At 41.6% G+C, this 26864-nt stretch overlaps 1 protein-coding gene across 16 annotated transcripts in view; it reads right to left on the reverse strand.

The window, feature by feature from the left end:
- The window catches only part of LOC137376473 (transcriptional-regulating factor 1-like), a 281859-nt gene that overhangs the window by 207378 nt on the left and 47617 nt on the right, over window positions 1–26864 (reverse strand). Inside the window, exon 1 of one of the 16 annotated variants that reach the window (XM_068045109.1) lies at window positions 2994–3018. The exons of the other annotated variants lie outside the window; for them this stretch is intronic. The gene's annotated coding sequence lies outside the window, so the exon portion shown is untranslated. Of the gene's footprint in view, window positions 1–2993; window positions 3019–26864 lie in introns of those variants that run through there. 16 annotated transcript variants of the gene reach the window in all.

Below are 26864 nucleotides of genomic sequence, written 5' to 3' on the forward strand. Positions count from 1 at the left end.
TTCATAACCTCAGGACGCCCTAAAGCACTTCACAACCAACCAATCAAATGCTTTTGGCACACAGTGAGGTCCCTCAAACAGCAATGGCCAAATAATTTTTTAGTGTTGTCGGTAGAGGGAAAAATGTTCACCAGGAGCCCTCCCTGCTCTACTTGAAATAATGCCATGGAATCTTGTTCAACTACCTGAAGAGGCAGACGCAGGTCTCGTCCAAAAGGCAGCACCTCCAACAGTGATTCACGCCCTCAGTACTGCACTGAAATATTAGCCTGGATTATGTGCTCAAGTCCTGGAGCAGGGCTTGAACCCACAGTCTTCTAACTTGGGATGAGAACACCATCAGTGAACCAAAGCAGGCAACTAGAGATATGGTGATATGATCTGCAATAAATGCAGTGAAATTTGTTTCCTCTTTTTAACAGTGGAATGAACTTAAGTAGCTCAAACAGTCAACATTCTTGATGTACCCCTTTCAGCATATCTGCAGTACTGCAGATCTTGAGCAAAAGGGTTTTTGATAAGAGCAATCACCCTGCCTCTGCAGCTGAGGTCAGCCAAGTCAAGGGATCAAAGTTTGAACATTCATGGACCCATCCCTGAATCAGATACTTTGCACCAGACACTTTGCACCAGACTGCAGAGAAACAGAACTGCCTCAGCCTCAATATAGAGCTTATGCACACACTGTCCGTCGTCACCAATTCGAGGACAACGTCTACTGAGGGTCACTAGTTTCTGCCATGAGTCTTCATATGACCTAGCATGCCCATTTTCAACCTGCATATCTTTGGACATATGGGAAAGGATGTACCACAAGGCAGTGGGATCAAGAGTGCAGGAATTGCTTCCTTTTCTTTCCCTCTCTGCCATCGCTCTGCATCATTAAGGTGTTGGGACTCAAAGCGTGATGCAGCTTGGTGTACAAATTGTTGCCATTCTAAGCCATTGGTAGCAAGCTCCTCCCAGTCATTTAAGATTAATGCAGCAGCACTTCAAGGAGAACTTCAGAATGTCTCTGAAGTGTTTCCTTTGTCCTCCCCAGAACATTGGTCATTTGAAAATTGTAGGAACAGGACGGAAGACGATTTTCAGCCATGCGGACACAGTGGTCAGTCCATCAGAATTGATTTTGCAGGAGTTCTGTCTGAATGCTTGTGGAGCTGGCTTCAAGGAGGACACTAGCTTTTGTTCAACAGTCCTATCATTGAATCTGGAGGATGTGGCGGAGGTACTGTCGATGGAATTTCTCTGGTGCTTTTATGTGTCGCTGATGTACAGTCCAGGTCTCGCTGGAGTAGAGGAGCTTGGTGTTGACAATTGCTCCGTACACCAAGATTTTTACTGATTTGTGGAGGTCTTTGTTGCCAAACACTCGCTGTCGTAATTTGTAGAAGGCTGAACTGGCACAGCTGATGTGGTGGTGGTCTCCTTGTCAACGGTGGCGTGCTGAGAGAGCTAACTGCCAAAGGTATGAGAAGGGCTCAACATAGTCCAGAGTCACTCCTTCAACAGATATGGGAGGCGGAATATTTGGCTGACCAGATATAGATTGATATAAGTTATGGCAACCTTCAAGGACACACTATCCACTGGGTAGCCTGTTCTGTGTGTAACACTACAACATGTAAGCAAATACACATTGTATGCAGTGTTTACCACTTGAAACTAACCAAAGTTGCATTCTATAGAACAAAAATGACGTCTGTATTCTATTCGCAAATATTGCAAACAGGAGGGGTATCAAAAGGGATGCCCGGAGGACATTTTTGTCCAAGAGGATCATTTTCCATTATTTGTCACTGACATTTGTCTGCAAATTTCTTACCCTAGCAAATATTTTAAGGCAGTAATACAAATTAAATTACAAATCATCTTAATAGAATATTCTAGCAATACACTCAATTTATAAGATCTAAACTCTTAACAGCATGACCAATCAGATCAATTATCTTTACAAACTGTAACATAATTACATCTCTGCACAATAGAGCTTGATTTCTCAGCAAAATAATCCTATAAATATTTGAGTGTTACAAGCTTATATGATACATTCAAGCAACTTTTCTCTTGATGGAACAACTTATTGTCTTCATTATCCGAGGCATAATTTTCATTGACTCCATTATTCTAAAAATAATAATGGTCTTCACATTCAGCACCTCCTTCTTTTGCCTGCAGCTGGTCCTCCTTTAGCAAGGTGGCAGTCAAGGGTAGGCCAGGCTCTGAAGAATTCTACAGCCTCTGGATCTCTCCACACAGAGTCAATGCTGTTTTGTATGGGTTAACAAGGAATATACTTCAAAAGACAAGCCTGATTAGTTTCATCAACCAACTTCCCCATGACACTGAATTTCAAGAAAAACAAAAGACATACAAATCTCACCCATAGTACAAACTCGTACAGATCTGAAAGTGCAAGGTTATGTTTTTAGCCAAAGCAGTTCCGAGGACACTGAACTGGGGTCACTTGCTTGGGCTCGTGGAAGTAAAAGTAGGAAGGGATCCTGATTCTGATTGCTACCCAATGACTGTTGTTCAAAAGCTCATGTTTGTGGATACTAGGTGACATAATGATTGAGTTTCGTTGTGATGCCCTGTATAGTCAAATAACCTGGCATCACGAGGCTCACATTTGAAGAACCAACAGGGTGAAAGACCAAAAACTGCCTCCTGGCATACAACTACACCTACAAGAGAAAAGGGGAGTGGAGAAAATGAGAATAGGAGAGAGAAAGAGTACAAAATGACTGCTATCCCACAGATTCAAACATGGGCCCATTATTCAACACTATCGATACATTTTATGACCCGACTGATATTATTTTCCATCAAGTTCAATGAAAGTCAAAAAATAAAAACCACCACAAAGAAGCCATACAAAAGCTGTCTCACACCACGACAGTCCAAGGAAGTGACTGAATTTGCATCCTTCACCGCTCTTGGTTACTAATTTTAAACAGTCGTTCTTTATTATGTTTCGGATGTACACTCACCTTTCTTAGCAACATATAATTTCTGGGAAATCCAAGTGTGTGGGTGGACAGCAGGTGAAGCACTGATGTGTCGAAACACTTAAAACCATAAACAACTTTCTGATGACACTGATAAGCATGTATCACATGACTTCCACTCTCAAAAGAGACAACATCCTTTTGATTTTAGCCTGGGCCAACAGAGGAATTCAAAACATATTTTTAAAAATTCAATTCAAATTCCACTACAAAGCTTTAATGAAGTAACACTGCTCTACATCTTGATAATTTTGTAGACTAAAGTAGCATTTGAATGTTAATCGCACAAAAAAAACACAGCTGAAACATTAACAGTTGCAACCTGTTGTACGCATGAGAGAGAGAGAGAGAGAGAGAGAGAGAAAAAGCTGTCGATCACTAAAATTACCCATTATGGAAAATGAATCTCCACATCCTGAATGAAAACTGGATCAACTAAAAAAGACAGGATAATAGAACAAAAGGATTAATCAAATAAGTAACATGTGCATTTATTTGATTTCATAATCGTAACATTGCTCATCATGCCAGTAAAAAAACGCACACATTATGCACAAAACAGGGGAAATTGAGAAGATAAATTTAATTTCAAAACTAAAAATGACAGTTGACATTAAAGCAACCAGGTTAAAAGATTAAAACACCTTCTTCAGTTTCTTTCCCGCTTGCCACATTCTCACATACATATCCCTGTTTCTTAGAATGCAGAGGAAAAACAATTCATGATAAAATTACAGATATTATCGATCGGTTGTTTTCCTTAAAACAGAGGCGGCTGAGGGGTGACTTAATTGAGGTGGACAAAATTATGAGTGGCCTAGATAGAGTAGACAGGAAGGAGCAGTTTCCCCTAGCGGAGGGTCAATTACAAGGGGGTACAGATTTAAGGTGATTGGTAGAAGGATTAGAGGAGACATGAGGAAAAGCGTTTTCACCTGGAGGGTGGTGGGTGTCTGGAATTCACTGCCAGGAATGCCAGGTGGAGGCAGAAACCCTCAACTCATTTAAGAGATACCTGGACATGTACCTGAAGTGCTGTAACCTGCGAGGCTATGGACCAGGTGCTGGAAGGTGGGATTAGATTGGGTGGCTAGTTTTTTTCAGCCAGCACAGACACGATGGGCTGAATGGCCTCCTTCTGTGCTGTAATTTTACTATGGTTCATTATCCTTTCGAGACCAATATTTATTGGCCTTTCTGGTTAGTTTTATTTCAAGTTTTTGAAGTTAGCAAGAGTTTTTCAGTCAAAATAAGTTTTCGTATTGTGTCTGATCACATCTTTGGAAAATTGTGAAGAACCCTCACAAGCAATGAATTACAGAAGAGAAGACATGAAGATTATATTTTCAAAGTACAAGTTCATAATTACAATAGAAGTCAGACACGATACCAGCAGCCTAGTGAGTTTCCAGGCAACACAAACCAAGAAAGTGTTGGATCAATCCTCGGTCTCTGCATTCTTTCATTCTAGCTATCTCGATGATGGACCAGAAAAATGCTCAATGTCAAAGAGAGGTAACTCCTTCAGGACAGCAGGGGAGGGGACAAGAGAAAAAGTAAGAAAGAAATCAGGAAATGCTTTTTCGTGCATATTCACATGGTCACTTTCACTAGTCTCCAGTTATTTTAAAAACAAGCTTTTTTCAGTTTTATTTGATTTAAGTGAATTTTTAAATTCTGAACTGTACTGGAAATGAGAGAAAATACTATTCTGCATAAGACACCATCTCAATGTGTAATTGGAAGAAGGACAAAGAAACAAATCTCAGGGTGGTGAATGTCAGTCATATGAGTCATTACGGAAGAGAAGGAGGCCATTCAGCCCATCGAATCCAATGTCTGACAAGAAACGGAAAAGCAAAAAAATTTCAGCAATATCTAAATAAAAGATAAAAGTAAAAAAATCTATCTGCAAGCTTCAATGGGGGAGGAAATAGAAAAGTAGGTCAACACTGAAAAACAATCTCATAATTGCTGTTAACTTTATGCTAATTTATACAACATATTTATTTAGTGCCTTTTAACATAATGAAACGTCCCAAAGCGCTTCTTAGGACCATTATAAAACAAATTATGACACCGAGCCGCAAAAGGAAATATTGGCTCAAATGATCAAAAGCTTGGTCAAAGAGGTAGGTTTAAGGAGCGTCTTCAAGGAGGAAAGTGAGCAACGGGGAAGAGAGGTGTTGACAAGGAATTCCAGAGCTTAGGGCCTAGGCAACTGAACGTGCAGCAACTAATGGGAGCGATTAAAATCAGGGATGCACAAGAGGCCAGAATTTGAGGATCGCAGTTATCTCAGAAGGTTGTGGGGCTGGAGGAAATTACAGAGATAGAGAGGGTGAGGCCATGCAGGGATTTGAGAACAAAGATGAGAATTTTAAAAAACAAGATGCTGCTTTAGCAGAAGCCAAGGTAGGTCAGCGAGCACAGGGGTGCTAGGTGAATGGGACCTGGTTTAAGGACGAAGGCAGCAGAGTTGTGGGTGACTTCAGGTTACGGAGGGTAAAATGAGGGAGACCAGCCAGATGCGCTTTGGAATTGTGAAGTCTACAGGTAACGAAGAGGGCTTCAGCAGCAAATGAGCTGAGACAGGAGTGAAGTTGGGCAATGTTACGCAGGTGGAAAGAGGCAGTCTGAGTGATGGCATGAATGTGAGGTCAGAGGCTCGTCTTGGGGTAACACATGAAGCAAAGGCTGCAAACAGACTGGTTTAATTTCAGACTTCTACCAAGCAGAGGGATGTAGTTGGATGCTAGGGAACAGGGTTTGGAGCAAGGACCAAAAATAATGCCTTGAAGTCTTCTCAAATATTAACTGAAGGGAATTTCAGCTCATGCCGTACTGGATGTTGGATAGGAAGTTTGATAATTTACCAACAGTGGAGGAATCATGAGAGGTGGTGGTGACGTAGAGCTGTGCTTCCTCAGCATACATATGAAAACAACGCTGTGTTTTCGGATGATGTCCCCGAGGAGCAGCACATAGATGAGGAATAGGAGGGGGCCAAGGATAGATCCTTACGGGACACAAGAGTTAACAGTGCAAGAGCAGGTAGAGGGAAGCCATTGCAAATGATAGTCTGGCTATGATTAGATAGGTTAGAATGGAACCAGGTCAGAGCAATCCCACTCAGCTGGACAATAGTAGAGAGGCATTGGAGGAGGATGGTGTGGTAAACCATGTCAAACGCTGCAGACAGGTAGAGAAGGATGCGGAAGGAAAGTTTATCTTTGCTACAGGATGTCAGTTGTGACTTTGATGAGAGCTGTTTCGGTACTATGGTGGGGCAGAAACCTATTGCAGGGATTTAAACATGGAATGCCAGGAAAGATGGGAACAGATTTGGGAAGTGGTAGCAAATTCAAGGATTTTGAAGAGGAAAGGGAAGTTGGAGATAAGACAGTAGCTTGCAAAACTGGTGGGGAATTGATTTTTTTTTGAGAAGGGTGATGGCAGCAGATTTAAAGGAGAGGGGAACAACACCTGAACAGAGAAACATTAACAATATCAGCTAACGTGGGAACAGAGGGGAAGTTGGCTGGTCAGCAGTTTAGTGGGAATAGGATCGAGGGAGCAGGAGGTGGGCCTCATGGACAAAATGAGCTCAGAGCGGGCATGGGGGGAGATGCAAGAGGGGAACTTTAGAGGAAGTTTAGCACGGTGGGCTAGTGGAAGGGAGGGACTCGGCAAAAGCAGCTGATAGTATGGTCTTGAGCTTATTGACAACATGTTATTGTTGGAGGTGAGACTGGAAGGGATGGGGAGAAAGGATTTAGAAGACAGCTTGTTGTGGAGAAAAAGCAGCCAGGGGTTATCTTTGCATTCCAGGATGACCCTGGAATAGTGAGCAGTTTTAGCAGATGAAAGCAGGACCAGATAATGTTTTATGTGGTCTCGGCAGATCTGGCAGTGGATGGCTAAAGCAATTATCCACCCTATTCTTTCAAGTTTGCATCCTTTGAACTCAAGGGAGCAGAGATGAGGGTCATACCGGGGGAACAGCCAAGGTAAGAGAGATTAACGGTTTTACTGGGGACTACAGCAAAGGTAGAGGTGAAGGTGTGATTGAACATATCAATGGCTGCAGAAATGTTGTGCTGAAAGGAGGGCCAAAGGCTGAACAGATGGAATTCTAAAAGCTCAGCTGTAGTTGAATTAGGGTGCAGTTTTTTTCTAGGAATGGATATAAAAGGAGGTAGGAATTACAGGCTGATGCTCAAAAATGCTGTCAAAATGGTAGGAAGACTGTGCACTATTTTTAGGTACATCTTACAGATATTGTTCTAAGCCCACTCTGGGCTCTTCTGGCTCAGTGTATGGACTGGGCGACACATTCAACACAGCCCTACAAGTGCAAAATGTTCTATGCTAAGTTAGCTGATTTTAGGGGCAGAATGACAGGCATAACTTGGAATCACAATCATAGAGTGGCCAGCACAGAAGGAGGTCATTCAGCCAGTCATGTCTATGCCGGCTTTCTGCAGAGAAACTCAGCTAATCCCATTCCCCTGCTCTTTGCCTGTAGCGCTCCAAATTTTCTTTCTTCAGGTTCTTATCCAATTCCCTTCTGAAAGCCACAACTGTATATGCCTCCACTGCAATCTCAGGCAGTGCCGCACAAAAAAGTTTTTCCTCATGTCACCAGTCATGCTTTTGCCAATCACCTTAAATCAGTGGCTTCTGGTTCTTGACACTTCTGGCAATGGGAACAGTTTCTCTCTATCTACTCTGTCTGGACCCCTCATGATTTGAGCATCTCTATCAAATTTCCTCTCAACATCTCTCCTCTAAGCGACCTAGCTTCTCCAATCTATCCAAGTAACTGAAGTCCCTCAACCCTGGAACCATTCTTGTAAATCTTTCCAAAGCCTTCACATCCTTCCTAAAGTGTGGTGCCCAGAATTGGACACAATACTCCAGTTGAGACCAAAGCAGCATTTTAGAAAGGTTCATCATAACTTTTTTACTTTTGTATTCTATCCCTCTATTTATAAAGCCCAGGAACAAGTATGCCTTTTCAACCACTTTCTCAACCTGCCCTGCCAAATTCAATGATTTGTGTGTAGTTACCCCCAGGTGTCTCTTTTCCTGCACCCTATTCAGAATTACATCCTTTATTTGATATTGCCTCTCCTCGTTCCTCCTACCAAAATACATCACTTCACATTTCTCTACACTAAATTTCAGCAGTCCTGCATCTGACCATTCTACCAGCTTGTCTATGCTCTCTTGAAGTCTAACACTATCTCCTCAAAATTTACAATATTTCCAAGTTTTCTGTCATTTGCAAATTTTGAAATTGTGCCCTGCACACCCAAGTCTAGGTCATTAGACAAATCGCATAACTAGGGCTGTAGATAGGGCTTTAAACTAAATAATTGGGGGTGGGGGGAGGGGTTCAGTTGCATGGAAAATTAGGAAGTCAAAGTTAAAGAAGGAGGTAGGAGTGCAGGTTAGTGATGAGGCTGATTGTTAACAGAAAATAAAAGGTAGGGACAGAACGTGTGAACGTCAGTGCACCAAGGAATCGTACAAGAGTAGGGAAATTTGATAATAGATCAAACAAGCATTCGGAATACAATTAACAGCACAAAGAGGGTTTGATTTAGTGGCGATTACTAAGACATAGTTGCAGAGAAACCAGGTTTGGGAATTGAATATCCAAGGGTACTCAGTATTTCGGAAGGATAGGCACGAAGGAAAAGGAGGTGGTGTAGCTTTGTTAGTAAATGAAGAGATCAGTGCTGTAGTTAGAAATGATTTAGGCACTGGAGATCAAAACGTAGCATCTGTCTGGGTAAAAATAAGAAATAGCAAGGGAAAGAAGTCCCTGGTGGGAGCAATCTATAGGTCCCCAAACAGTAGTTCCGCAGTGGGGCACAGTATAAACCAGGAAACACTGGGGGCTTGTAAGAAAGGTATGGCAATAATCATGGGCGATTTTAATATGTGTATAGATTAATCAAAGTGGCAAGGGCAGCCTCGAGGGAGAGTTCATTGAATGTATTTGAGATTGTTTTTTGGAGCACTATGTTGTGGAACCAACCAGGTATCATGTTGTTCTAGATTTGGTATTATGTCATGAAGTGGGATTAATTAATGATCTCATAGTTAAGGATCCTCTAGGGAAGAGTGATCATAGCATGTTAGAATTTCAAATTCAGCTTGAAGGCGAGAAACTGGAGCCCCACACTAGCGTTCTGGAGTTAAACAAAGGTAATTACATAGGTATGAGGACAGATTTGGCCCTAGTGGACTGGGCAGAAAGACTAAAAGGTAGGACAGTTGATGAGCAGAGGCAGATATTTCAGGAGATATTCAATTCCTCACAACTAAAATATATTCCAGAGAGGAAGAAAGGTTGCAAGAGGGGGAGAAAACATCCATGACTAAGCAAGGAAGTTAAGGATAACAAAGAAAAAAACTAAGGCATACCATATTGCAAAGGCCATTAGCAGGCTGGAAGATTGGGAAACTTTTAAAGATCAACAAAGGGTTACTAAAAAAGTAATACAAAGAGAGGTAAATTATGAAAGAAAACTAACGCAAAATATAAAAACAGATAGCAAAAGCTTCTATAAGTATATAAAAGGGAAGAGAGTAGCTAAGGTGAACATTGGTCCCTTGGAGGATGTGACTGGGGAGTTAATAGTGGGGAACACAGAAATGGCGGAGACACTAAATCAGTATTGTGCCTCAGTTTTCACGGTGGAGGACACTAGTACCATGCCAATAGTAACAGGTAATGCAGAGATTATAGAAAGGGAGGAACTTAGAACAATCACCACTAGGAAAAAAGTACTGAGCAAACTATTGGGATTGAAGGCAGACAAGTCCCCAGGGCCTGATAGCCTACATCCAAGGGTCTGTAAGGAAGTGGCAGTGGAGATAGTGGATCCATTGGTTATAATATTCCAAAATTCCCTGGGTGCGGGAAAGATTCCAGTGGATTGGAAAAAGGCTAATATAACACCCTTATTCAAAAAGGGAGGGAGGCAGAAAGTAGGAAACTATAGACTAGTTAGTTTAACATCGGTCATTGGGAAATTGTTAGAATCCATTATTAAGGAAGTAATAATATGACATTTGGAAAGTCAAAACGCAATCCATCAGATTTTATGAAGGGTAAATCACGTTTGATTAATTTGCTAGAGTTCTTCGAAGATGTAACAAGTAAAGTGGATAATGGGGATCCTGTAGATGTAGTATATCTGGATGTCCAGAAGGCATGTGATGAGGTGCCACACAAAAAATTAATACACAAGCTAAGATCACATGGGGTTAGGGGCAACTTATTAGCTAGGATAGAGGATTGGCTAACCAACAGAAAACAGAGAGTCGGGATAAATGGGTCCTTTTCCGGTTGGCAAGATGTAACTCGTGGGGTGCCAAAGGGTTTGGTCCTCGGGCCCCAACTATTAACAATCTATATTAATGACTTGGATGCAGGGATAGAAGGTACTCTAGCCAAATTTGCAGATGACACTAAAATAGGTGGGATAGTAAGTTGCAATAAAGAAATTTACAAATGGATATGGATAGGTTAGGTGAATGGGCCAAAATTTGGCAGATGGATTTTAATGTGGATAAGTGGATAAGTTATCCATTTTGGTCAGAAGAATAGAAAGGCAAATTATCTAAATGGAGAGAAAATTCAGAGTGCTTCGGTGCAGAGGGATGAGTGTCCTCGTGCATGAATCGCAGAAAACTAGTTGGCAGGTGCAGCAGGTAATAAGGAAGGCAAATGGAATTTTGGCATTTATTGCTAAAGGAATAGAGTATAAAAGTAGGGAAGTGTTGCTGCAACTGTACAAGGCATTACTGAGACCGCACCTAGAGTATTGCATACAGTTTTGGTCCCCTTACTTGAGGAGGGATGTAGTTGCATTGGAGGTAGTTCAGAGGAGGTTCACTGGATTGATTCCAGAGATGAGGGGTTTGTCTTATGAAGAGAGATTGAGCAGTTTAGGCCTTTACTCTCTAGCATTTAGAAGAATGAGAGGAGATCTAATTGAGGTATACAAGATGATTAAGAGGATTGACAAAGTAGATGTAGAGAGGATGTTTCCTTTGGTGGGGCAACCCAGAACGAGAAGTCATAGTTTTAGGATAAAACAGAGATGAGGAAAATTACTTCTCTCAAAGGGTGGTGAGTCTGTGGAATTCACTACCCCAGAGTGAGGGGGATGCCGGGACATTGAGTAAGTTTGAGGAGATAGACAGATTTTTAATTAGTAATCGTTCCAGGGTTATGGAGAACAGGCAAGGAAGTGGAGTTGAGGCTGAGATGAGATCAGCCACGGTCATATTGAATGGTGGAGTAGGCTCGAGGGGCTGAACTGCCTACCCCTGCTCCTAGTTCTTATGTTATTAATAGCTAATCAAGAAAAGCAGTGGTCCAAGTACCAACCCCTGGGAACACCAATGTAAACCTTCCTTCAGTCCAAAAAACAAACATTCACCACAACTCTGGAGGGTATCCTCAAAGTGAAGTTGGGATTTCATCTCCACAAGGACTGTGCAGTGATCACTCCTACCCATACGGTCATGGACAGATGCATCTGCGGCAGGCAGATTGGCGAAGACGAGGTCAAGTATGTTCTTCCTTCTTGTTGGTTGCCTCACCACCTACCGCATACCCAGTCTAGTGGATATGTCCTTCAGAACTCGGCCAGCTCAGTCAGTAATGGTGTTATCGAGGCACTCTTGGTGATGACATTGAAGGCTCCCACCCAGAGTACATTCGGCACCCTTGCCACCTCAGTGTTTCCTCCAAGTGGTGATCAACATGGAGTACTGATTCATCAGCTGAGGGGGATGGGGGGAGGGGGGAGAGAACGTAGGTGATAATCAGCAGGAGGTTTCCTTGCTCATGTTTGACCTGATGCCATGAGACTTCATTGGGGTCCGGAGTCGATGTTAAGGACTCCCAGGGCAACTCCCTCCCGACTGTATACCACTGTGCTGCCACCGGGACCTGTCCCGGGAATACCAGGGGATGGTGATGGCAGTGTCTGGGACATTGTCTGTAAGGTATGATTCCGTGAGCATGACTGTCAGGCTGTTGCTTGACGTGTCTGTGGGACAGCTCTCCCAACTTTGGCACAAGCCCCCAGATGTTACTAAGGAGGGCTTTGCAGGGTCGACAGGGCTGGGTTTGCCATTTTTGTTTCCGGTGCCTCGGTCGATGCCAGGTGGTCCGTCCGGTTTCATTCTGTTTTATTGACTTCTTAGTGGCTAGATATAACTGAGCGGCTTGCTAGGCTATTTCAGAGGGCACTTAAGAGTCAACCATATTGCTGTGGGTCACATGTAGGCCAGACCAGGTAAGGACAGCAGATTTTCTTCCCTAAAGAACCAGATGGGTTTTTACAACAAACCGACAATGGTTTCATGGCCATCATTAGACTAGCTTTTAATTCCATATTTATTAATTGAATTCAAATTCCGCCTTCTGCTGTGGTGGGATTCGAACCCATGTCCCCACAGCAATACCACTACGCCACCGCCTCCTCCAATGAATTATTTTTACAAAGTGATTCCCGACAACGCAGCCAGCTGCGGACATAATCAGACTGCGCCAAGCTGCGCACATGCGCAAAAGGGGCTCCTGCTTTCTGCTGGTGCGCAGATGACGTCATTACGTAACGCGGGGAAGTAGGGAGAGCACCCCCCCCACCCACTGACTGCAGGTCGCTCACTCCCCTGACCCTCCCTGCTCTCTCTCCCCCCAACCCCCTCGCCCCCACTCTCTCCGGCCATGGTGTGTTGCGATGGGTTTACGTTGAGTTTCAGTGATTATTTGAGCAGCGCCATCTTTAGTTCTAGCAGCTGCCTGAACATCGCAGACTGTGATGTTTTAGTGGAACGGGCAACATTTGCGCATGTACCAGAACAGCGCCACCTAGTGGTTGCATTGTTAGTAAATGCCGCCTTATTTTTATTCTGGATTGCTCCTTGTTCCTCTCTGATTACTCTTCTGTGAAGTATCATGGGACATATTTATACCTTAAAAGATACCTTATAAATTCAAGTTGTTATAATTTGGTCATCAAGACATCTTGAGTCAACAGTAATAATGCAACTAACCCGATAAACAAAATCCACAGTACTTCTTCCAAATATCATGTAGTTCAAAAAACTCTTCTTTGGCCTCCTTATCTCGAGAGACAATGGATAAGCGCCTGGAGGTGGTCAGTGGTTTGTGAAGCAGCACCTGGAGTGGCTATAAAGGCCAATTCTAGAGTGACAGGCTCTTCCACAGGTGCTGCAGAGAAATTTGTTTGTCGGGGCTGTTGCACAGTTGGCTCTCCCCTTGCGCCTCTGTCTTTTTTCCTGCCAACTACTAAGTCTCTTCGACTCGCCACACTTCAGCCCCGTCTTTATGGCTGCCCGCCAGCTCTGGTGAACACTGGCAACTGACTCCCACAACTTGTGATCAATGTCACAGGATTTCATGTCGCGTTTGCAGACGTCTTTAAAGCAGAGACATGGACGGCCGGTGGGTCTGATACCAGTGGCGAGCTCGCTGTACAATGTGTCTTTGGGGATCCTGCCATCTTCCATGCGGCTCACATGGCCAAGCCATCTCAAGCGCCGCTGACTCAGTAGTGTGTAAAAGCTGGGGATGTTGGCTGCCTCGAGGACTTCTGTGTTGGAGATACGGTCCTGCCACCTGATGCCAAGTATTCTCCGGAGGCAGCGAAGATGGAATGAATTGAGACGTCGCTCTTGGCTGACATACGTCGTCCAGGCCTCGCTGCCATAGAGCAAGGTACTGAGGACACAGGCCTGATACGGAACACAAAAGTCCGAGTGTATCAGTGTGCCATTTTCCCACACTCTCTTGGCCAGTCTGGACATAGCAGTGGAAGCCTTTCCCATGCGCTTGTTGATTTCTGTATCTAGAGACAGGTTACTGGTGATAGTTGAGCCTAGATAGGTGAACTCTTGGACCACTTCCAGAGCGTGGTCACCAATATTGATGGATGGAGCATTTCTGACGTCCTGCCCCATGATGTTCGTTTTCTTGAGGCTGATGGTTAGGCCAAATTCATTGCAGGCAGCCGCAAACCTGTCGATGAGACTCTGCAGGCACTCTTCAGTGTGAGATGTTAAAGCAGCATCGTCAGCAAAGAGGAGTTCCCTGATGAGGACTTTCCGTACTTTGGACTTCGCTCTTAGACGGGCAAGGTTGAACAACCTGCCCCCTGATCTTGTGTGGAGGAAAATTCCTTCTTCAGAGGACTTGAACGCATGTGAAAGCAGCAGGGAGAAGAAAATCCCAAAAAGTGTGGGTGCGAGAACACAGCCCTGTTTCACGCCACTCAGGATAGGAAAGGGCTCTCTAGTGCCAAGAGAAAATAGAAGATTCTCTGATATCTTTAATTTGGAAAATATACATGGTGCGGAAATTTACTTTACAAAGAACACTACTCTCTTTAATCCTACCACTGTTTTTTTTTTTAAATTTAGATTTTAGGTTTTAGAGATACAGCACTGAAACAGGCCCTTCGGCCCACCGAGTTTGTGCCGACCATTAACCACCCATTTATACTAATCCTACATTCCTACCACATCCTCACCTGTCCCTATATTCCCCTACCACCTACCGATACTAGGGGCAATTTATAATGGCCAATTTACCTATCAACCTGCAAGTCTTTTGGCTATGGGAGGAAACCGGAGCACCCGGAGGAAACCCACGCAGACACAGGGAGAACTTGCAAACTCCACACAGGCAGTACCCAGAATTGACCTGAGTCGCTCGAGCTGTGAGGCTGCGGTGCTAACCACTGCGCCACTGTTCCCAATATTAAATGTAAATGCTTGTATTTTAACTGAAGCGTCACTCAAGGTGAAAAGATTTAAATTTGTTTGGTGCCCATATGTGCATACTGAAACAAAGAGCAGCAACCAAAATGAAGCCCTCTTTCAATCTCCTGTCAATTCACAATTCGAGATTAAATTAATATCAATTACAAATTGAGACCATACGGCTATTGCCTTTTGAAGCAATACTGCATAATTAGCATGGTTGAAAATGCATTAGGAATTGCAGAGAACATGCCCATCATCTGACTTAGTACTTTGAACAGCCACCTATTTAACTGTTCCAAAGGAAGCCATTCAATTACCTCAAATAACAACAAGAATGGAAATAAAGTACAGTGCATTTATGTCATGCCTTTCACATCATCATGATGTCACAAAGCACTTCATAGCCAACTAAGCACTTTTGAAGTGTAATCACTGTTGTTTCATCGCCAAAAGTGGCAATAAACAGGCATAGAACAGGATCCCACAAACAGCAACTGAGGTAAATTGAAGTGGTACCTGTTTTGGTGGTATTGGTTTGGTAAGAAATGTTGGCCAAAGCATTCCGAGGGCTGCACCTATGTGTCAGCCTAGATTATGTACTCAAATGCAGAAGTCGGGACACGGCTAAACAAATTCCGTCCACTGTGACTATGGACAGGCATTCCAAACAATGAGACATCTCCTAGAATGCCCTCTACTATCACAGCCATGCAGCCTTGAAGAGCTGAAGGTCTTCAACTCTCAACCAGAGCCTGTGTGGAACAGTGGCGAGGCAAGGTGTTGCGGCACGACAAGATGAACAGTACTCAAATTCTGGAGGTGGGGGAGGGGGGTTGGTGTTGGAGTGAGGGTTGAGATAACAGCCTTCATGACTTGAAGACAAAAGTGCTATGACCGAACCAAGTTGACACTCATACACTTGTTGACCAATAGCTTAATTTGTTAACATTGGGAAATAAATTAGGTCCACTTTCATCTTTTTAGTAGCCTTAAAGACTGGGATAGCCAATAGACCAAAAAACTATTATTCATTTCTACTTAGCAAAGCAAGTGAGTTTTCAGTTGTTCCATTCAGGACATCAAAAGATGACAACAAAATTATCTTCAAATCTTGAGCAGCTAATACACAAACATACACAATACGTTGCCATATTTAGGATCACTTTCTTTCTTCATAGGACTGAGTCACAGTTAAAGATTGTATTTTAAAGTGAATTTGCACAGATTTACAAAAGGCCACCAGCTGCAGGCACTGGAGGATACCACAAGAACACAAGAAATAGGAGCAGAAATAGACCATATGGCCCATCAAGCCTTCTCCGTCATTCAATACGATCATGGCTGATCTTGGGCTTCAATACCACTTTCTTGCCTGCTCCCCATATCCCTCGATTCCCTGACAGACCAAAAATCTACCTATCACAGCCTTAAATGTATTCAATGATGGAGCATCCACAACCTTCTGGGGGTAGAGAATTCCATAGATTCACAACCCTTTCAGTCTAATAATTTATCCTCATCTCAGTCCTGAATGATTGGCCCCTGATCCTGCGATTGTGCCCCACGTTCTCGCTTCCCCGACCAGCAGAAACAATCTCTCAGCTTTGACCCTATCTAGCCCCTTCAGAATCTTCTATGTCTCAATTAGATCACCCTGCATTCTTCTAAACTCCAGAGAATTTAGGCCCAATTCATTCAGCCTATCATAGGACAATCCCCTCATCCCAGGGACCAATTTTGTACATCTTCACTGCACCACCTCCAGTGCAAGTATAGCCGTTCTTAAATGTGCCAAGGCCAAATGGCTGATATTTGCCTGTGTGCTGAGTGAGTGTGGAACCAATCTAATCACCACAGAAATGGCAAACCCTGCTCTCACTCGATGCTCACATAGATGCTCTTCTCAACACAAGTCATTAACAACCTCATAGAAACTCTTTTCTTAAAATCCTTCCTGACCCAAAGGTATTGATGCTACCTGAAGTGTGAACAACTGCCCCCGTGCAGATATGCCACGTCATCACAGATTGAGAATTGCACTTAGGACCTCCTGGTCTGTAGGGCTCTATTTAACACTGCGTTGTGCCTTTATCTAATAAGACATCAGGTGTCCAATAGTACAATTTAAAATAAGTTTATATCCCATAAGTACGAGAAAAAAAAGTCTAATAACTGTTTTAACTCATTCAACCAGGAAAAAATGTTAAGAATTAATTCATCAACTCAAGTTAAACTCACTAGATAACTGAAGCACATAACAGCAGAAATATTTAGGAATAATGCAAGTTATTTATGATTCTATCAGCATATTCTCAACTTTTGCAAAGAGACTTAATAGATTTTGGGACACCTTCTGAACTGATGATGACTGTACAAGTAGCAAGGGAAAGTCTACAGTGGGCACCACCAAAACAAACTAACAAATTATGAAACGCAGTATACGAAGCAACCTGCAGCTCTCTAACATATGATATCAGGGAACAATCGATCCATATGTAAATCACAAAATGGAATTATTGGAAGAGAAATTACCACTAAATTATGAAGTATACACAACATTATGAAGGGGTTGGATCGGGTAGACACAAAGATTATTTCTGCTGGTTGGGGAATCTAAAACACAGGGGCACAGTCTCAGGATAAGCGGCCTATCATTTAGGACGGAGATGAGGAGAAATTTCTTCACTCAAAGGGTTGTGAATCTTGGGAATTCTCTTCCCCACAGGTTGTGGATGCTTCATGTTTGAATACATTTAAGGCTGGGATAGACAGATTTTTGGTCTGTCAGGGAATCAAGGGATTATGGCAAGCGGGCAGAAAAGTGGAGTTAAAGCCTATCAGCCATGATTGTATTGAATGGCAGAGCAACTCGATGGGCCATCTGGTCTACTTCTGCTCGTATTTCTTGCGTTTTTGTGAAGTACATACATTCGGGTGCATTTCAATTCTGTTCGGCATATAAATTTATTCGAAATAGAAGCAGAACATATAAAAAGAAAAGTTGGTTAGAATCAAGTTTCAACAACTGATTTACAGTTTTTATATTTTTTGAATGCTTCCAAGAACACCGAGAAATGAAAGTCTTCAGAGAAAGCAGATGCGAGAACTGCTGGCATCAGCTCTTCTGTTTGAAGCCATTTCCTTAAATCCACATACATAACTAATTCCAGAAACTTTGCATGATGTCATCCTCTCATCGACATAGTTACCAGTGCCACAATTAAAGACAAATGCAAAGCCTAGCTCAACAACCAGAGTTTAAACATTGCAGTCGCCAATATTTGTACAGAATAGACAATAGATTAGGCACCCATATAAACCTACACAAATATTCTAACAACCTGATAGCTGCTTGACGATATTAAAATTTTGAAAGCTGGTCCCTGGACTCAAATAAGAGGTTATCTACGGTGACAGACAACCTATCCCTTGGTGCATAGCTCAATACATGCATAGGGAAAGCAGCTACCACTTTTGGTCAACTTGCGAAACACGAATGGGCTGTCACTAAGCTGTCCCTTAGGACCAAGCTGATGGTTTTATAAGGCCTGTATTCTCAACACTTTATTGTATGGCTGTGAAACATGAGTGACTTACAGCTATCAGGAAAAGAAGCTCAATAATTTCCATCTTCGCTGTCTGCGGTACATAATAGATATATCCTGGCAGGACAAGATCACAAATGTGGCAATCCTCTCAAAGGCAGAGCTCCCAAGTGTGTTGGTACTAATCAAACAGTGGCAGCAGGATTCATGGAATTCCACAAGTAAACCTCTCTGTAAGCTGACGTATAGAGTCCAGATTAGCACTTCATGAAAGAGCATGGGCTCTGTTAATATCAGTTGGAAAGGCAATGAGGAAGAGACATCACTGTTATTAAGAATATTATCTGAGATTGCAGATCTTATTGGGTTTATTCATATCTTAAAGACAGATCATGCAAAGAAATATGACTGGGAAAGTTGTAGAACTTATTTGGAAAGCCATAAATTTCCCATTATTCACACAGTAGTCCTTAGTCCTACCAGAAATGGTATTGATACTGTGTCTGTCTGTTTGTACTAGATGTGGAATTCAACAAGTTACATTATTGCAATAATACGGTGCAGGTTTTTGTCTCAACTGAATTTGCTCTGTACTTCAGTCCTCAAGAATTCTAAACTTTAAAAATCCACAGTATAACAAAGGATTATAATTGATCTTTGTAAACGGCCGATACACGTACAACTTTCTTAACTATTGGTATAACATGAATTTAATTTCTGCTACATAAAATCTATAAATTGGTTAATGCTTAGGTGTCATATTTCTGCAACATAAATAATTAGCAAAACTCCATTTTTAGTTTGTTCAGCAAACACCACAAATTAATAGATGTTTTCTAATGATAATTTTTTTTTCTCCCTTTACCTTATAGCTTCAGAACTACAAGCTCCGTCCCCTAAAACTGGCAAGGAAGAGAGATATGCACAGCATTCAAAAGCTAAAAAGCATCAGGTCTCAGAAGTTTAGTATACTAAATGATCAAAGAGAAGGAAATCAAATACAGTACATAGCTCAGAAAATTATAGAAGAAATATGGCCTCATTTTGGAATGGTGATAAGAACTGTGGTCATCTTGCAAAATTACAACAACCTGCATTTCTCTCAAAACTTTAACGTTAAAAAAAACTCAAAAGTGCTTTGCACCTGTGAAGTGGTAGTGGTGGTTGGGGGCAGGGGAAGAGAGGAGAGAGAGAAAAAATAAAATAGATACAAGACTACACAACTGAGTCATTGAGTCATGGAGGAAGAGTTAACACGGGACCAAAAGTTTAGTTGAAGAGTAATATTGTTAGCGCATTTTTTTTTCAAAAAGGGAAGTCACTCATATACTGAAGATATGAAAAATGCGATCTCGATGCACATTCTCTCTCTCTTTCTAAGCTCTTGGTCTGTTATCGTTCAGTTCTACATGACTCAATTGAGCGATCAAGAGGCATTTGTTAATTTATTCCCAGTTACTATTTCTTTGATACTTCAGTTTTTTGCATTTGTCAGTCTTTGCTTTTTCAAAAGCTATCACTGCAAACATCCAGGATAACTAACCTGACAAATCGAGAATACAAATTAATAGGGTGGAACCTGAAACAAATTCAGAAATTACACTAATGCCAGTATTACCTAGTGTTAGAGAGAGGGGCTCACATTTAGTGCAACTGTGGGTACGTTTAACTATATTAATTTCAAGTAGCTCATGCAAAAGACACCACTTCAAAATAGTGAGAAGTTCTTCTCAAAACCCAAATTAGAGATCATTTGCCACTTTATCTTGCTTCTCCCAAAACAAAAATTAGTGCCCCTTCTACTGAAAGTCCTATTTTATTGTTACATCAATTCTGAAGTTGGTTTGAAAAAAAAATCATGCTTTTGATATCAAGGCAGTTATCAAATACAGCACCAGGAAATCACCCCAACAATAGGAGGCAGTTGCCATTATGCAAGTACAGGACAGTTTGCTATATTTAAGATAAACTTTGCACCATGAAAGGCAACATTAAACACAGCAGTTAAAACTTTTTTTGCTTTCAGTTACAGTCCAGGCATTTTTGATTAAAAACTAAGCGTTAGAAAGCACCACGGAATACAGGTCTGAACCGACAAGCTGACCGAGAAGCCCGGTGCTTCTCCAGCATGGGGAGGGACACAAAAAAAAAACTTGTTCCCCAAACACTGGCTTGACAACAGCTTCAGTGAAGGCATAGAAGATTTCTAGCTCAGGAGGTACATAAATAGACCAAGGAAAACAACTAGTAAGAAAAATTATAGTGCAACCATCCTCTAAAATAAGCTGCTGAATGTTAAACAACAAACTGCATTTATGTAATGCCTTTAATACAGTAAAACATAACAAAACGTTTAACATCTTTACACATGTAAAATGGGTTGAAAGTTATACACAGAAGTGCACTAAACACTTTTTCACAACCTGTCACCCCAAAGATTTAATGAGTGTTAAGGGTTGCAGTCACCCGCCCAAACCATTTATAGGTATTGAAGAACAACTCATGTGCCCAAACTAGCTAAGCTGGTTCATAATTCAAAACTGTCAGGTTTTACAGTTTTTATATAATAGACAACTTGTCAGGATGCAGCAAGTTGATAGTCAAGAACTACGGGAATTAAAAATATACACATGCACCAACATGTTATATTAAAAAAAGTATAATAAAATGATTGTTGATTGGGTCCTTATACTGCAATCAGATCTCAAATTAACTGGTATTTCAAAAGGAAATTGGTCAATGAGTCGCTATTATTCATTAAACAAACATTATGAATAAGCACAAATTGGTTAAGCATTACTCATAAAAAGACTTCTAACATAGTAAATTAGAAAGCAACACTGGGCCATTTACAGCACATTATACACCCAATTATTTACAGTATTCAACTAAGTCTTCATTTTAATAACAAACATCCTTAGAGAACTTCAATCATCTAATTTAAAGATAGGTATATTCCTAAAAATCCTTGGAGGCCATAGAATAGTGGTTCTAAAAAACTAACATTTTACAAATTTGAAAATTGTTTGAAAAAAAACAAATAATTTTAATCAGAATTACAATAAACAATTTTGTGACAATATTCAGTATTCACAGCAAAACACATTCATGGCTACGTTATCAAACTCTGGTAAATCCATTTCTTTCAGGATTTAATTGTTGTATGGTCAGTGATAAATCACAGGAAAGAACGAAACTGCAAAAGGACCACACACATCCAAATTACTTTTTCAAGAAAACCACCCCCCCACCCCACCATCTCCTTCAAAATGGACAAAGTGTACATTATGGTGTTTTTAATGCAGACACAAAGGAACACAGAATAGATTGGCGTGCATGAGTGTGCCTTACAAAGTGATCAGATCTCAAAGACTTCTGATTCCAGTGTTTTACACACAAATATTCATTGTAATATATGGTGCTACCAATCACTGGTCATCCTCATAACTTAAATGTCTTAGCTTCTGCTTCCAAATTGGGAAGCTGAGACTTTATGAACATATGAATTAGGGGCAAAAGTAGGCCATTCGGCCCCTCAAGCCTGCTCTGCCATTCAATAAGATCATGGCTGATCTGTTTGTGTTTCGAATTCCACACTCCCATCTACCCTTGATAACCTTTGATTTCCCTTGCCTAACAAGAATCTATCTACCTCTCCCTTAAAAATATTCAAAGTCCCCAACTCCACCACCTCTGAGGCAGAGAGTTCTAATGTCGCACAACCCTCGGAGAAACAAATTTCTCCTCATCTCTGTCCTAAAAGGGCATCCTCCAATTTTAAAACACTGCCCCATATTTCTGGACTCACCTACAACAGTAAACATCCTCTCCAAATCCACCTTGTCAAGGCCGTTCAGGACCTTATAAACTTCAATCAAGTCTCCCCTCACTCTTCTAAACTCTAGTGAAATCAAGCCCAGTCTGTCCAACCTTTCCTCATAAGACAACCCGCTCATTCCAGGTATCAATCCAGTAAACCTCATCTGAACCACCTCCAATTACATCCTTCCTTAAATAAGGAGACCAAAACTGCACACAGTATCCAAGATGTGGTCTCACCAATGCCCTGTATAATTGAAGCAGAACATCCTTACTTTTATTTTCAATTCCTCTTGCAATAAAAGATAGCATTCCATTAGCCTTCTTTATTACCTGCTACACCTGCATACTAACTTTGTGACTCCTGCACTAGAACACAGAGATCCCTCTGCACCTCGGAATTCTGCAGTCGTTGTCCGTTTAAGTAATACTCTGCTTTTTTATTCTTCCTGCCAAAGTGAACAACTTCACATTTTCCCACATTATACTCTATCTGCCAGATTTTGCCCACTCAACCTGTCTAGAAACGGGCTCTTCACAACATACTTTCCCACCTATCTTTGTGTCATCTGCAAATTTAGCTTCCCTCATCTAAATTATTGATATAAATTGTAAAAAGTTGAGGCCCCAGCACAAACCCCTGTGGGACTCCACTCGTCACATCCTGCCAGTGAGAAAAGGACCCATTTATGCATACTCCGTTTCTGCAAGCCAGCCAACCAGCCAGCCAAACTTCTATCCATTCTAATATGTTATCCCCTAAACCATGTTACCAGTGTTCCAAATCAATTACTCAAATTTGCTTAAGGCCTTATCAGGCCAACTTCAATTCTTCACAATTGCAAATCACTTCATTTTGGCTAGAAGTGTTCTAAAACTGTAATTTCCCTTTCATTTCTAAGTGCAGAGGCCAAATGCATCACCTCTACAATTATCCTGGCTAAGGTTAGCTATTTGACCCCAAGTATGACAATCAACTGAGTCTACACATCGAATGAAATGACCACAGATTTGAATCAAACTGCATTCCCCTGATGCCTCAAGAGTTTATTCAAAGTAGCAAAGTAACTCAATCTTGGTTCAAGTCCGAGGCTATGCAGGGAAGTGTTTGTTGGAGAGTTGAAATTGGCTTCAGCGCCTCCAGCCGATGAGAAAAGAAAAAGCAGCCATGGTCTGGCTCACCTGTCGAGCAGCCTCTGCTGGAACTGTGCTCATGGGATCAGGCTCAATTGTGACACTCCCTTAATTTAAATAACCAAATACATTGTCAAAGTTCATACCTTTTCTTTTAATGTATTCTCGGGTAGTGGATATTGCTAGTAAGGCAGGCATTTATTGCCCTTCCCAAGTTGTCCTGAGAAGATGGTGGTGGGCCATCTTGAACCACATTCCATGACATTTGTTGGTGATTTAATGCAACTATATAGTTTGCTGAGCCACTTCTGAGGGCAGTTCAGAGTCTACCACATTGGTGTGGGACTGGAGTCACGTGTGCCAGATAGTTTAAGGACAGCAGGTTTCCTACCCTGAAGGACATTATTGAAACATTTGTGTTTTTATAATAATTCAACAGCTTCATGGTCACAGTTAAGGAAAGAAGATTTTTATTTCTGGATGCATTTTCCAAAAAAAAAAACTGAACTCAAATTCTCAAACTGCCACATGGGATTTCACTTCATGTTCTCTGGATTATTAGTCTAGGACTCTGCATTACTAGTCTAGTAACATTGCCATTTCAAAGAAGCGATCGAACTGCACCATGGAACTGAACTGCACCATGGAACTGAACTAAAGCAAGTAACCAGCTTCACTTGGTAGGTAGCACGCTCATCCAAGTCAGGAAAAGTTCTGGGTTTAAGTGAGACTTTAGAACATAATCTAGAATGGCAGTATGTGAGGAGTACTGTCACAGGTGTACATCCGATGAGACATTAAATTGAGCCCGAATGCCAACTCGGATGGACATAAAAGATCCTTTGGCACTATTTGAAGAGGAGCATAGAGTTCTCCTGGTGTCCTGATCACCCCAACTTCCTCAACCAACACCACCAAACAAATTTGTGGAGCCTTGCTGTGTTCACATTGGCTGCCATGTTTGCTAAGTAACCATGGCTGCACTCCAAAAGTAACTAATTGGCTGCCAATCACTTCGGAATCCTGAGAGAGTCGCAAGGCGCTGTGTAAATGCAAGCTCTTTTTCCAGTATGTGCCTGTAGCTGAAGATGGGAAACAGAAAATTGTTGGGGAAAAAAATGAGTCACAGGCTGAGGATGCAAAACAAGAAACTGAGGTGGAATCTAATAGCGAATAGGGTTAGAGTTACATTGTGTGCCAAAAGGATGGGTAGTGGGAGGTGATTAGGAGGCAACAAAGGAAAAGAATGGGCTGGATTATCAGTTGTTATGAATAGAATTTACTCGCTATTTTGTTTTTAAACCAAGCACCTCAGTCAAAGTGAAACAAAAACCATGTGCAACCTTTAGCTTATTTTAAAAAGTAGCACCTAATACAAAACTCAATTTTCTTAAGAGTCTTCACTCGCTCAAATATTGTGTAAAACTGTGAATCATGCGCTCTATCTGTATGTCCACAAACATTTAGCACCTTTTATCCATTGGAATTTATCATTTCAAGTACCCACGTTAACTTGTCACACTGCAACTGGAACCTCCCACCAGTGAAGGTTCTGCACCATGATCGGCAGAAGGGTGAAATTATAATATACCAAGCTTACATAAGCAGTTTCCATTATAAAAGTGGATACAGGAATCTATCATGGAATATTTAATAATTACATAATATTTCAAAATGGGCAGTCACTGGCACACCCAGGCACAATTATCCTCTACTATCTTAAATATATAGGTCACCTTGACACTTACTCAGTCTCGACTCTCCACATAAACCAGCATTGCTGATGGACTAGTTTTTATAACAAATTCCTGTGGTATGATCAAGAGCATAGCTCACCACCACTAAATTACTGCCAGCCAACATCAGCACAATCAATAATCCCAAACACTCCCACATTCTAATCACCAAATGATAATAATACATTTTCATATCAAGTCTAAGGCATCATACACCGAGGGGCTGCAACCTGTGTAAAACTCCCTCAGGCCGTATGTACCAGAGAACATTTGACATGTGTAATGTAAATATAACCTGTAACTAAGTGTAGTTCGGCACTTCAGAGTGCTAAGTACAGTGCAGAAAAAAATTGTACTGTACTGCATTTTATGAAAGTTCAAATTTGAACTGTTATGTAATGTACTTTTGCAAAATTGTGAATATATTGAGAAAAAAATCATATTTACACACTTGAATACATACCAGTAAACTAAGTCACAATATAACACATATGATCAAAGTGCTAGCAACAGCAGTCAGTGCTTTACATAAAGCTAAAAGCAGAAAACTGGCTGCCCATGATTCTGAGTTACACGCACAAGTTTTCCCCTCCCTCCCTGCTCCTCTCAACATCCACTGAGAGTGATACAATGAGAAGGTCAGAACAAACATGTCGAACTTCTCAATTACTCTATAACATTACAGAAATGGGACAAGCATGGCCAATTCATCACGCGGGAAATAAAAGGGAAAAAACCTGCAGATGCGAAAAATCAAACAAAAACAGAAAAATGGTGAAAAGACAGATCAGGGAGGATCTATAGAGGGAATAGATGATTTCGCAGTTTAGATGTGAATCGTTCTGTGGTCCAGGCCACTTTACGCCAAGAATGTCAGGCTTCATGTCTATGGCTGCTGTGTAGAGTTTTCATGCAAGGAGAGAATACAGGGACATACAACATAAGTGCATGGAGCTTATGCTGGGACCAGAACACTAGTTAGGCCACACGAGAGTTCTGGTCACCACACTGCAGGATGGATGTGATCACACTAGAGAGAGTACAGATCACATTTACAAGCATGTTGCCAGGAATGGAGAATTTTAACAATGAGGAAAGATTGGATTAACCAAATGAAAGGTCATTGATCTGAAACATTAACTCTGTTTCACTCTCCACAGATACTGCCAGACCTGCTGAGTATTTCCAGCACTTTTTGATTTTATTTTGGAATGACCAGGGTTGTTTTCTTTGGAATAGAGGCAACTGAGAGGAGATTTAATTTAAGTGGATAAAATTATGAGAGGCCTAGATAGATTGGATAGGAAGGACCGATTTCCCTGTGCAGAGAGGTCAATAATCAGGGGCATAGATTTAAAGTAATTGGCAGAAGGATTAAAGCAATGTTGAGGAGAAATATTTTCATCCAGAGGGTTGTGGGGTCTAGAACTCTGTCTGAAAAGGGTGGAAGAGGCAGAAACCATCACTGCACTTAAAAAAATACTTGGATATGCACTGGAAGAGCAATAGCCTAGGGGGCTACAGATCAAGAGCTGGAAAGTGGGATAAGGCTGAATAGCTCTTTTTCAGTTGGCACAGACGTGATGGGCCAAAAGGCTTTCTTGTGAGACATTAAATTTGCAAAGTTTCTAACCCCGACTCTCCAATGTGGTACATGGCATGTCAGAAATCAACTAGATTCAAACTGCTAGAGGCTCAGACAGCCCAAAGCTATCCATCCTCCCAAGCCCATAGTCAAACTATCCACATTATGAATAGTAACAAGAAATGCTGGAAATACTCAGCAGGTCTGGCAG

Source organism: Heterodontus francisci, chromosome 13, assembly GCF_036365525.1.
Source record: "Heterodontus francisci isolate sHetFra1 chromosome 13, sHetFra1.hap1, whole genome shotgun sequence".
Lineage (NCBI taxonomy): Eukaryota > Metazoa > Chordata > Chondrichthyes > Heterodontiformes > Heterodontidae > Heterodontus > Heterodontus francisci.